Raw genomic sequence first — 12,082 nt, forward strand, 5'->3', positions numbered from 1 at the left:
AGCCCTAAGTGGTCTGCGATGGAGCTGCAGCCACACATGTGTCCTTTTACTCCATAGTGCCTCAGCTTCAGCGTTTCCCACCAGGTGGGTCCCACCTCAGGTCCCACATCCTCAGCAGTTCTTCAGCCATCCCTCCATCTCGAACCCCTTCTTCATGTCACTCCTTCCCCTTCCTTCTGCAACGTACCATCTGTCTACCATGGGAAAATGGTTCTCCCTGTGCCACACTGAGCTGATATTAAAGAAACTCTCCTATCTTTCAAAAAGATTTCACGCAGACCTCTGAGGTAAAAGTGCAAAAACTTCCCTTGCTCCTTGGCTTATGCCCTCAGTCAGTGATTAGTGCTGTTCTCTGCCTTGGGCACTGCGCATCATGTTCCTGTCTGCTTACTTACAGGGCCACAAAGATGATGAGAGGGCTGGAGCATCTCTGCTATGAGGACAGGCTGAGAGAGTTGGGGTTGTTCAGCCTGGGGAAAAGAAGGCTCCGGGGAGACCTTATAGCGGCCTTCCAGTACCTGAAGGAGATCTACAGGAGAGATGGGGAGGGGCTGTTTGCAAGGGCAAGTTGCGATAAGACAAGGGGCAATGGTTTTAAACTAGAGCAGGGTAGGCTTAGATTAGACAATAGGAGTAAGTCCTTTACAACGAAGGTGGTGAGACACTGGAACAGGTTGCCCAGAGAGGTGGTGGAGGCCCCATCCCTGGAGACATTCAAGGCCAGGCTGGATGAGGCTCTGAGCAATCTGATCTAGTTGAAGATGTCCCTGCTCACTGCAGGGGGGCTGGGCTAGATGACCTTTAAACTTCCCTTCCAACCCAACACGTTCTATGATTCCACTGTTTGATTTCAGGAGAGATGAGCCTGTTCCTAGTGGGTGCAACCAGCGCAGGGAAAGCCTCTTCAGGTCTGCAGGGCATTGGTGCCATGAGTCATGCTGGCAAAAACAGTCCCTCCACATAGGAGGTGAGAAGTTCTATTATGCCCTCTCTCATCCTGCCCTTGGGATGGATCTGTGGGGCTTCCCAGTGACCTACAGACGGAGGGAAGGGCCGGACAGTGATGTCTGTGCTTCCTGCCAGTCCTGACGTGGTTCTGTACTCAGAACCATGAGTTCATGGCTATCCTCTGGACTCAGCATCCAGAGAAGAAACAGTTTCACGTTGGAGAATTGCAGACACCTGCATTCACTGGCACAGGCACGTCTGATACATGCACCTGTGCAGCTCTGGGGTAACGAGAGGCGAGCAATGCACAAACCTTCCTGGAAGAAAGCAATGTGGGCATGTGCTTCAGATAGACGGTCTGTAAAATGTGAATTCAATTCCCAGCTATGGATTCATGCCCAGTTTATCAGGGTTGCTATAAGAACAGACAGAGATGATGAAATTGAACTCCCTACAACTATTGTCTCACATGGATTTTAAATAAAAGAGTCTTGGTTTCTCAGAAGGTAATATCTTAGCTGGCAAACCATTCTGGCTTTTTTTTTTATGTGAATGAACAGATGTCTTGGAAAATTGAGCTAAGCTTTGCCAAATTGCTCCTGAGACAAGGGAAGACTGTGAAACTGAGGAGTATTTTGTCAAAATTCATTGTTCTTGGAGAATTCAGAGTGGCTTGCTGTAGGACAGGTATTGCATTTCATTGTGCATTTGTTTTTTTGTAGAAGTACGGCACCTATAATGGAAAACTCAGAATTTTGCCAGTGTTAACATTTACTTTACCAAAACCCACACGTACACATTCTCAAAACTCACATTTGAGAATATCCATTGTGTCTGGAGAGCACTGATATATAGGTGTATAAGTTTGACATCACAAACTCAGGTTTATAATGTTTGGTTCTACTGAACTTAGCAGCCTTGGTTTAAGGTAAATTAGCTGCAGAAAAACCACCAGGGCAGACATAGTAGACATGTGTAAGGCCTGATCAGGGGACCTCAAGCAGATGCTTTTGTTCCCCTGGGTCTCTTGACAGTTCCTTCCTAGTAACTTTAGAACCCTTTGATCTATTCCAAACAAATTTGACAAAACAGTGAAGTCCTCGGTGCGATTTAGTCCTTCCACATCTCTAGAAAATCTGGATGGCACAGAGGAGACAGACTCACTGCACTGAGCAAAATAATGTGGTGTGGATTCATCGGTTCTTTGTATTATTTAGGCTGCTGGCTGGCCCGTCAACACACAGGCAGCCTGAACCGCTTGCCTAGGGGTTGTTGGAGGGTACAGGAGGGAAGTGGACTAAGGAAATGTCGGGGGCAACCAATATGCCGGGGAGCAGGAGGGCAGAGGGAACGGGCTGAGGGTAACCCTGGGGATATGGGGAACTGGGACCCTGTTGGGGACAATCACACGATAAGTGGGCAAAAGGGAAGGGAGAACCTAGAAGAGTCCTAATCTCACCTTTTGTAGACTGAGTGGGGTTTTGGTCACTAAGTAAGTGTTATATTGAGGAAGGCTCACAGCCTGCATGCGAGGAAACCTTTATGCCTGAGCGAGGAAAGTTGCGGGGACTGAAGTGAAAGGAAAACCTCAAGGACTAGAGAGAAATAGGACAAAACAGAACATGGTGAAGATCAGAGTCCTGAAGAAAAGAGCACGTATCCTGTCCATTGCTGATAATCTCCTCTTCACAAGCAGAATGAGGTCCTGTATGTAAAAGAAAACACTAAACCACAGCTTGAATATGAACCACTGGATCCTCTGCCTTCTTGGAAGCTGAATTCCAGGTTCTGATTTCTGCTCTCTCACACAAATATTTTGGTAGCATTTGATATTAAGTGGGTTAATAATACACAGACTTAACTTCTTGTTCTTCATTTGCTTCCTTTTTTTACATGCTGAGTGGGAGCTCTTTTATGGGTTTTCAGTTTAATCTTTATGGCAAAAATTTTTAAGCAACAAGATGACTCTTCAGCTCTGATCCATTTTCTGCATTCCTCTCAGTCAAGTTAGCATTTATTCGTTTGTTGTTCTTTTTTTTACTGTGGTGTCTAAACTGGGTAGTCACTATTTTATCTGAAGAATTTTTCTCATTTTTTTTGACTCCTAAATTTCAAACGGGAATGGGCTTTCAGCGTACAGGCCATAGTCAGCAAGGACAAAGAAAAGCACTCCCCCACCACCCACCCACGCACACGCGCATGCATGCACAGCACTGCCAGTATTCCCATAAAATAATGTGCACTCAGTCAGTATAAAAAAATACGTAATATCTTCCAGCCTGCAGGCAGGATGACATCTATGCTTTATGGTAGATTATAAAAGACTGTGCACTTGCTTTAAAAATATGTCCCTCTGCACAGCGCCAGCTGTACGAGCATGAGGAGCGGTTCTCCTTCCTCAGCGGCAACCTCTGTCTCCGAGGGACTCTATTGCTAGGCCTTGGAGGACTTTTTTGCCTTTGTCTTCTTCAGAGCAGACCCCAGGGAGGAAGCTGAATGATTGCTGTGCTGGGTTAGTGAGGCTTCAGGGTTAGAGGACTGACCAGGAGTTGAACTTGATGGAACTTGGGGAATTGATGGAAGATGTGGTAGAGGTGACTACACACATAGATTCAGCTCCAGCCTACCTAAGGGCCTTGTAATTCATTTTGGCCACATCCACAGGCATACCAAGCTTGTTATTTAGGACTGTAGTTGCCTACCTAGCGTAGGTTTTAATCAAACTGAACCTTGTTCCTTTAACTAATGACATTTCAACGTGTTTCACTGCAGGTAATGGATGGTAGCTTAGCCTCTAGAAAGGTGCAGTAAGGGGACCATTTTTCAGATAGGTAGTTTTGTCACAGGGACACAGAGCAATCTAGCTTCATTTCATTTAAGATAAGAAAAAATAAAGGTAGACCCATGAAAAGAACCTTGTTGCAGAGCTCCCATGGGAAGAGTGGTAGGAGTTTGGTCCCTGCTTCCTCTTTATGCCTTCAGAAACTTCCCGCAGCACATTTTACTTATTTGCCTGTTTCTCATCTTCGGCACTGAAGTATATCAAAATCCAGCAAATAACAGAATGCTGAATTTCAGAAAGTGGGGAGTGGAATGGGCTAATAAAGCTCCAAAACAAAGTTCCCCTTTCAGGCCGTGGAGCAGATGGTGGCACCTGTGGCAATACATTTCCCTCCCCTCCCACCACTGGTATATTAAGAGCTGATGAGGAAATTTTGCATCTGGGCTGGTAGTTTGCCATGAACTTCAGCAAAGCTATGATAATGTTATTTGTTAAGGGGATTGCAAATTATTCCAACTGCACTATTAAAGTCTTCTTCAGTTTTTCTTCCAGGTGTTGAGCTTACAGATCGTTGAAGATTTCTTTAAGGTTCTTTCTTTTTTTTCCAGAATCTTTTGACAATTAAGAAAGTTGCCAAGCTGCCTCAGATGGGTGGATAACCACAAGTGAAAACACGATGTCCTTCAGTAAAGACAAAATGTTACTACTCCCTCTGACCCCTTTGAGCAAAAAGCTGAATTTTTAGGCACTGGTGTTTGCAAGGAGAAAGAGATGCAGGGGGGAAGGGGTAGTTTGCCTGTTGGTGTGTGTATTTGCAAACACTGTACTTTGTAGTGCTCTGTGTTGTTGCGGTAGAGAGCAGTGAGCTGTGAAGTCCGTCCGTGTCGGTGGGACTGTTGCTGCGAGGAGCTGTGCGCAGCAGGGTGGGTTAGCAGCACAAGGTAAGGTCATCCCGTCAGATGGTTTGAATAGAATCAACGCTTGTTATTGACCCAGGTTTTCCCTGTTCTGCTCACCCAGCTGGTTTAACTCCGACCTCGCTCAGATTTCTTCTTTCTGAGAGACACAGAGATAACCGGGGGCAGGCTCACTCGTGTCTGTTATCCACTACAGGGGAAATCTGCTTTTGGCTCCACAGGGCCAGGTAAAGCAGAGCTCACCTCCTGCACAGGTGTATTCCTGATGTATACAGGATGTACATCACATCTGTATTTTCAGATGTGATAACCAGATAAATGTTCTCTCTTTATAGTGTGACTTTATAGTGCGACTCTATAATGCGACTGTAAAATCACGTAATTAAAATCACTCGAAGACAGAAAACGGATGTACCAATGCCCTGCGAGCACTGTTACTTCTTGCTGCTCGTTTCCAGCCCATGCTTTGCTGATGTCGCTTTGCTGGGTAACAGCAAGGCAGGGAGCGACGCTGTTGTGTTTGGCTTTGTCAAGGCTGTTGCAAACAGCCGTCCACTTATAGAATCATAGTATCATAGAATCATTTAGGTTGGAAAAGACCCTTGGGATCATCGAGTCCAACCATCATCTCCACTCTACAAAGTTCTCCCTTACACCATATCCCTTAACGCCATATCTAAACGAGTCTTAAACACATCCAGGGATGGTGACTCCACCACCTCCCTGGGCAGCCTATTCCAATGTCTAACCACTCTTTCTGTGGAGAATTTTTTCCTAATGTCCAGCCTAAACCTACCCTGCTGCAGCTTGAACCCATTCCCTCTTGTTCTGTCACTAATTACCTGTGAGAAGAGACCAGCACCAACCTCTCTACAATGGCCTTTCAAGTAGTTGTAGAGAGTGATGAGGTCTCCCCTCAGCCTTCTCTTCCTCAAACTAAACAGTCCCAGCTCCTTCAATCGCTCCTCATAAGATTTATTCTGCAGGCCCTTCACCAGCTTCGTTGCCCTCCTCTGCACTCGCTCCAGCACCTCGATATCTCTCTCGTATTGAGGTGCCCAAAACTGGACACAATACTCAAGGTGTGGCCTCACCAGTGCTGAGTACAGGGGGACAATCACCTCCCTCCTTCTGCTGGTCACACTATTTCTAATACAAGCCAGGATGCCATTGGCTTTCTTGGCCACCTGGGCACACTGCTGGCTCATGTTCAGCCGCTTGTCAATTAGAACTCCCAGGTCCCTTTCTGCCAGGCAGCTCTCCAGCCACACTTCCCCAAGCCTGTAGCGATGCATGGGGTTGTTGTGGCCCAAGTGCAGGACCTGGCACTTGGCCTTGTTGAAGCTCATACTGTTAGTGTTGGCCCATTGGTCCAATCTATCCAAGTCTCTCTGTAGAGCCTCCCTATCCTCATGCAGATCAACACTCCCGCTTAGCTTCGTGTCATCTGCAAACTTGCTGATGATACACTCTATGTCCTTATCAAGGTCATCAATAAAGATGTTAAACAGAAATGGTGCCAACACTGAGCCCTGAGGGACACCACTTGTGACCGGCTGCCAGCTGGATTTAACTCCATTGACCACCACTCTTTGGGACCGCCCATCCAGACAGTGCTTGATCCAGCAGATCACTTGTTCCACCCACAGCCTGAGCCAGGCTAAAGCTGCATAGCCCTGTCAGCAGGGCGCTTCGCTTAAACAATCTCAGCAGGTTGTGTCAGTTTGAAATCATTATTCATAGCCAAAGGGCTTCCAAGTGGGACTGGGCTTGTACTGCAGTGGCTGGCAAGATGGCTAGAGTCCACATAATCCTGTCTTTTTTTGCCTCTGCAAAATACTGCTGAGGTGCAGCCCTAATTATCTGTCTGTATAACACTTCACTGCTGCCTTTTTCTCTCTTTTTGGAGCCTAAATATCTGCAAGCAGCTACCTATGGCAGGTGGTTAGAGGCAGAGCAGCAGAGACCGAAACAGACAAAATAGGAAGAAATGGCACAGCTTTAGGATCTTTCTGGTAGGGCAGGGAAGGAAGGAGGCAGAAGTGGTGCAACTGGAACAGGCAAAGAGTGAAGAGTCACCAGGTGGGAGGAAGAGGGAGCACATGGTTGCCTGTGAAAGGGAAAGGTGTGGGAGTCAGGCACTGAAGGGGGCAGAGAGTGGTGCTGGTTGCTGAAAATCAGAGAGTTGTTGGAAAATTAGAAGATTCAAGGACCTCCGAGGGAAGGAAAAGAAACACTGTGAACAAGAGGAAAAGAGACCTGGGGCTGACCCTTGAAGACCACCTTCACTAGTCCACATATACCTTACCTCTGCAGATTGTTTTTGGTTAGTCCTTTGGCCAAGTATCTGTTAAATGTCTTGTCTGTCCATGAGGACAGAGGGTTGAAAAAACAAATAGGCAAGTGAAAGGTGTAGGAGGCAGATGGTAAGGCAGGACAGGCAGAAGTGGGGTGTCTGGGTGGGGAAAAACACTGGTGGTAATGGTGCTTCCCAAAAATCATGGGTATCCCATGCCTCCCCTCCATCTCCCTGACGTAATGGGCCAAGAATCAGCTCTGAACACTAGATATCATTAGAAGAGGTACATCATTTGGAGAGGAGTATAAAGCCAGGGGTACTAGGTGGAGGTAGAGCACCTCTGTGAAAAGAGCTAAAGGGAGATCTGCTTCAAAGGAGAGGCAGTGGGTCAGCACCGGCGAGGCAAGGCAGGGACAGTTCTATTTCCAGGTGCCCTAGAGATTTGAGAAGATAAACACCCCTCGCTGTCACTAAGCCTTTCTCCATCACCCTGCAAGCAATGGCACTGTAAGAGACAGGTGGCCTTGTGTTGCTCCATGGCTGTTGCAGGGTGATTTGTAGATCTTATGCCACAGTGCAAAGTTAAATTCCTAGGAACTGCTGAACGCAGCAATAGTGGCAGGAGGTAGACAGCGAAGTTGGTGGGATGGTGGAAGTCAATCCTCAGTAAGACAAAAGCAACTTGGGAAAAAATGGGTACCTGGGATTTTTCTGGGATCTCACCCACCCCCTTCCCTTGCTGAGCCCTAATTTCACTGCCTCTCCAAATGTACTTGTTCTGCTGGGCCAACGCCAAGTGGTAGGTGCAAAGTGGGTTGAAGAGGAACACGTCAGGATGTTTTGTCAGAAAGACAAGGAGCTGGAAAGCAATTCAAAGGAGAAGGAAATAAACCAGGAATTAACAAAGTGGAACAAGTCTTGAATATTAATTCCTTTTACCCCCGGGCAAATTGGGAAATGGTGGTTCTGAAGGAAGGAAAAGAGCTGGAAGAGAAAGGAGAGGAAAGATGTCTGCACTGTATCATGCTAAACCAGTAGGAGAGAGGCAGGGAGGTCTTAGCAAAGGCCTCTGCAGGCTGATGAGGTGGAGAGCGGACCCAAGTTTTGTTATTTTCCAGCTGTCTCACTGTGAATTGCTGGTGTTTGCTATTCCCATGATATCTTTAATAGCATCTGTCTGATGTACTAATGACAAGATGCTCCATTCACCCTTCAAGAGAAGGATTAGGAATCAAATAATCATTCCAGCTTGTCACTCACTGAGGAATTAAAATCTTCTTTGAATGTGGAATTTACTGACCCTATGGGAGAGCCTAAGACTAAGGAAACGATGCTTTAAACATGAGATCACTGAAATAAAATAACGCATTAGCTGGAGAGCTTTCAGCTTTTCAAGCTGTGGCTGAGAGCCACTGGGCAACATTACACAGAGGCACCTAATTCATGCTCCAGCCAGATCATCACAAATACCCTAACCATTTCCTCCTCTGAAGGAACTGAGGAGTATAGTGCAGGGACCCTAAGAGATGGGTAGTTTTTAAAGAGTTTATATGGCCAATATGGAAAAGGCTTTGACCTGTGTCTTTCCTAATGGAGGAAAATATCTGCTTAACGTCATGGTTTTATCACCGACAGCTGGCGGCATTCACAAGTCTGGGTCAGTGGCTGTGGAGAAAAGCACTTCGAATCTCATCTGAGCGAAAGACTGATGCCGGTAGCCACGACTTAAGTGAACTTATATAGATGTGCCCACATGGGAAGACCAGCTTCTTGCAGCGCAAGCCCGTGATTTCTGCTAGCTCAGCTGCGCTGCGAGGTTTTTCAGCAGAAGTGAGCTGGTACTGAACGAAACATGCACAGTGGTAAGGGGCAGCAATGTCACTTATCACAGGAAACTAGGTGGTTGGGCAATGATACACAGTCACTTTGGGTACTCTGGGTTCCCCAGAAATTACTGGCATTTGTGTTTTTAGAAAGTTTGCGGACAACCCACCCCTCCCCTTTTTTTAAAAAAAATGTTTTTAGGTATGTCCAGGAAATAAAATCTTTTAAAAACTGAACTGTGCATTCCAGTTCTTACTATTTTGTATTGGTTGTGGGGTTTTTTGTTTATTTGGTTGTGTTTTTTTTAAAAAAATATTATTCTAGGTCTAGTTTCTGTTCATACTACGTAATTTTGTTGAAATAATTCTAAACTTACCTCCTTTGGCATGTAAGTGCAATTTGAGCTAAAATGTGCTGCAAATTGAAGTAATTCAGTGGTAGTTGGTGGAGTTACTATGGATTGATGGATGTACAAAAGAACAAGATGTGACTCGAGGCCAAAACCTCTTTTTCTGTTGCCTCTTTTGCATGGGTTGGATAATACATTCTAGCTTAGCATCTTAGTATGTCCGCACCTATTGGCCAAGCCTACTCAGGAGTTTTCCAGACCTGTTCAGTACATTCTTTCACAGCTTTCTGTTTGTACTGCCATACTGTCAGAAATAATGATACATTACTGCCTCACATGACATCTCTGGTGTTTAGACCTCTAACAGTGAGCACGGTTTTGGGGTCCTGCTAGGAACGACGAGACCATGAATTTGAGAAGTGCTGAGCGCTGTTTGCTGTCTTCATCTCTAGTGTCCACTGTGCCTTGCTGGCAGCTTTGATGCTTAGGCTTGGGCTGTCCAACTCAAGGAGACAAAACTACAGACGACTTTGAAAAGATAATCTTAATACCTGAGGTTCCTGGTAAGGAAAAAAAAACATTGCAGAAGAGCCTTCCATTGCACGATAACACGAACAAGATGACAACCTGAATGTTTCAGGACACAATAGGATGGACATATTTGTCCTGGACATACCCTTTCTGCATGGTTCTGTTATTAGAAACTGAGGTAATGTTTTACCATGCATGTGAAGTTGCTGAGAACTGGTGGAGCCACCAGTTATGATAGGGTATGAAGGGGAGGTAGATCAGGGATCATCTGGAGGATGAGTTCCTTTCATCTCTGGAACAATCCTTGCTAACACCTCAACACCAGCAACTCTCTCTGACTCTGATGTGGGAGGATTCTGAACCTCTCATGAGTGAAGCCTCAATTTTCATGCAGTTGCAGAGGCTGATGAAATCTGCCCTCTGGAAGACTTAAACTGCATCTGAGCTCCTCTAGGGATGAAGCACAGCTGGGAATCCTATAGCTTGTGTCATGCCTGCAGATCATCCCTCAGAGGGCAATTCCCTGGATGGGCTCTGCAAACTGAAAAATCTCCAGGGACCACAGCAGGACAGCAGACAGGTCCTACAGCTCCGACAGGGCAGGATAGCATGAAGGTAAACCCAGACTAGCAGGGATCAGGGTCTGCCTGAAGACAGCAAAAGACTGTCCTGCCTCCTTTTTCTGTGGAGACAGAAGAATTGTGGTAGCAGTTTTGTTGATGTTGAAATCCACACCCTCCACCCCACATGTCCATCCAGGAATGTCTCACTGGAATAAGGACGTTTTTCTGCCTGTTTTGATTCTGTCTGCATATTCACATATCTCTTCCCTGTTCACTTTTGTCCCAGGTCCTCAGCCATTCATGTATCTAGGGATTTACTTAGTGTCATCTCATACCAGATATGGATCATTGGACCACAGTGGCAAGGAAAGCTGAAGCTCAGAGTCTGAGAGTCCCCAGCTGAGAAGGGCTTGTGTTTAACAGATCACTTCTGTGGAACTGAATTTCAAAGCAGCTAAATAAATCTATACAATTAATCCACTTTTCCTTAGTTTAACATCACCCCCTAGTGTCACTTGGGTCCAGTTTCCACGTATTATATTTTCCCAGACCAGTCTTGATTGAGGGCCTCTGCCCCTCAATAGTATCACCTGGAAGGTGCAGCAACAGCCACACCAGCAACTGTACTTCTGGGAAAGGGACATGAGAATTCAGCTGCTGAAAGATGAATTTGCCAAGACATCAAACTTCAGATGTTTCTCCCACGGAATATAGGAAGCTTTAAAGCTCCTTTCTTTTATGTCTGTCTGGGAGAGAAGCCTTGGGATATAATTGCTTCTTCCACCTTCCATCAGGAATGCCTTGTTTTGTGGGGAGATTTCCACTGCTGATTCCATATTTGCCGTAGATGAGTCAGAGGAGACAGCTTAGTTTGAAGTAAGACCAGATGGATACTTTAAATGTTAATAAGTCACTAGGACTGCATGACATTTGCCTGAAAGTCCTGAAGGAATTCAAATGTGGAACTGCAAACTTCTGGCCAGGCTATACAACCTGTCATTAAAGTCTCTGTGCCAGAGCACTGATGGATTGCCAGTGTAACCCCCCACTATAAAAAATGGCTGGTGAGTCCCACTTTGATCCATGATAAGGGAGTGGCATTCATAATGAAGGGTAAGACTCATGAGTATGCGAATAACAGTCTGTTGAGAAAGAGTCGGTGTGGCTTCTGTAAAGGGAAATCCTGTGTCGTTGTCGTGCTGGTGTTGGACTTTCCTTGTGTGGTCAAATACTGTTCTGATGGCAAGGAACTTCAGAAGGATCCCACAAAACTAAGTGGTTGGGCAGAGAAGTGTCAGATGAGCTTCAACATGGATACATGTAAGGTAATACATTTGGGGAAAATAATCTAGCACATCTACGTGATGCTGAACTCGGAGCTCAGATCTGCAACTGCAAATCAGGAAGGAGATCCTGGAGTTGTCATTTGTTACCCTGGCTTATGCAGCAGCAGCCAAAAGTCTTGGGCGCCATTAGCAACAGTATTTAAAGCTAGACAGAGGGTGCCATTTTAGCACTAAATAAAACCTCCATGCATCCTGATCTTGAGCAGTGGGGGATGTTCTGGTCTCAAGACAGACATGGTGGAGTTTGAGAAGGCCCAGGGAAGGGCAACTACAGCAATCAAAGGGATGGAATAGTTGCTTTACAAGGAACTACAGAAAAGGCTGTAGCTCTTCAGTTTGGAGACAAGGAAGGCTGAGAGAAGTTATGAGTGAGGTTTATAAAATCTTGAAAGTGGTGGATTAGGTGAATGCAGATCTGTCTTTCACCAAATTCTGCAACATGAAGCCAAGAGCTTCCTTCAGTTGACAAAGAGTTGTTTTCTAAAAGGCTGGCTTGCTGCCCACTCCTCTGGTAGCATCCCAT

This window comes from Chroicocephalus ridibundus, chromosome 2 (assembly GCF_963924245.1).
Source record: "Chroicocephalus ridibundus chromosome 2, bChrRid1.1, whole genome shotgun sequence".
In the NCBI taxonomy this organism is placed as follows: Eukaryota; Metazoa; Chordata; class Aves; order Charadriiformes; family Laridae; genus Chroicocephalus; species Chroicocephalus ridibundus.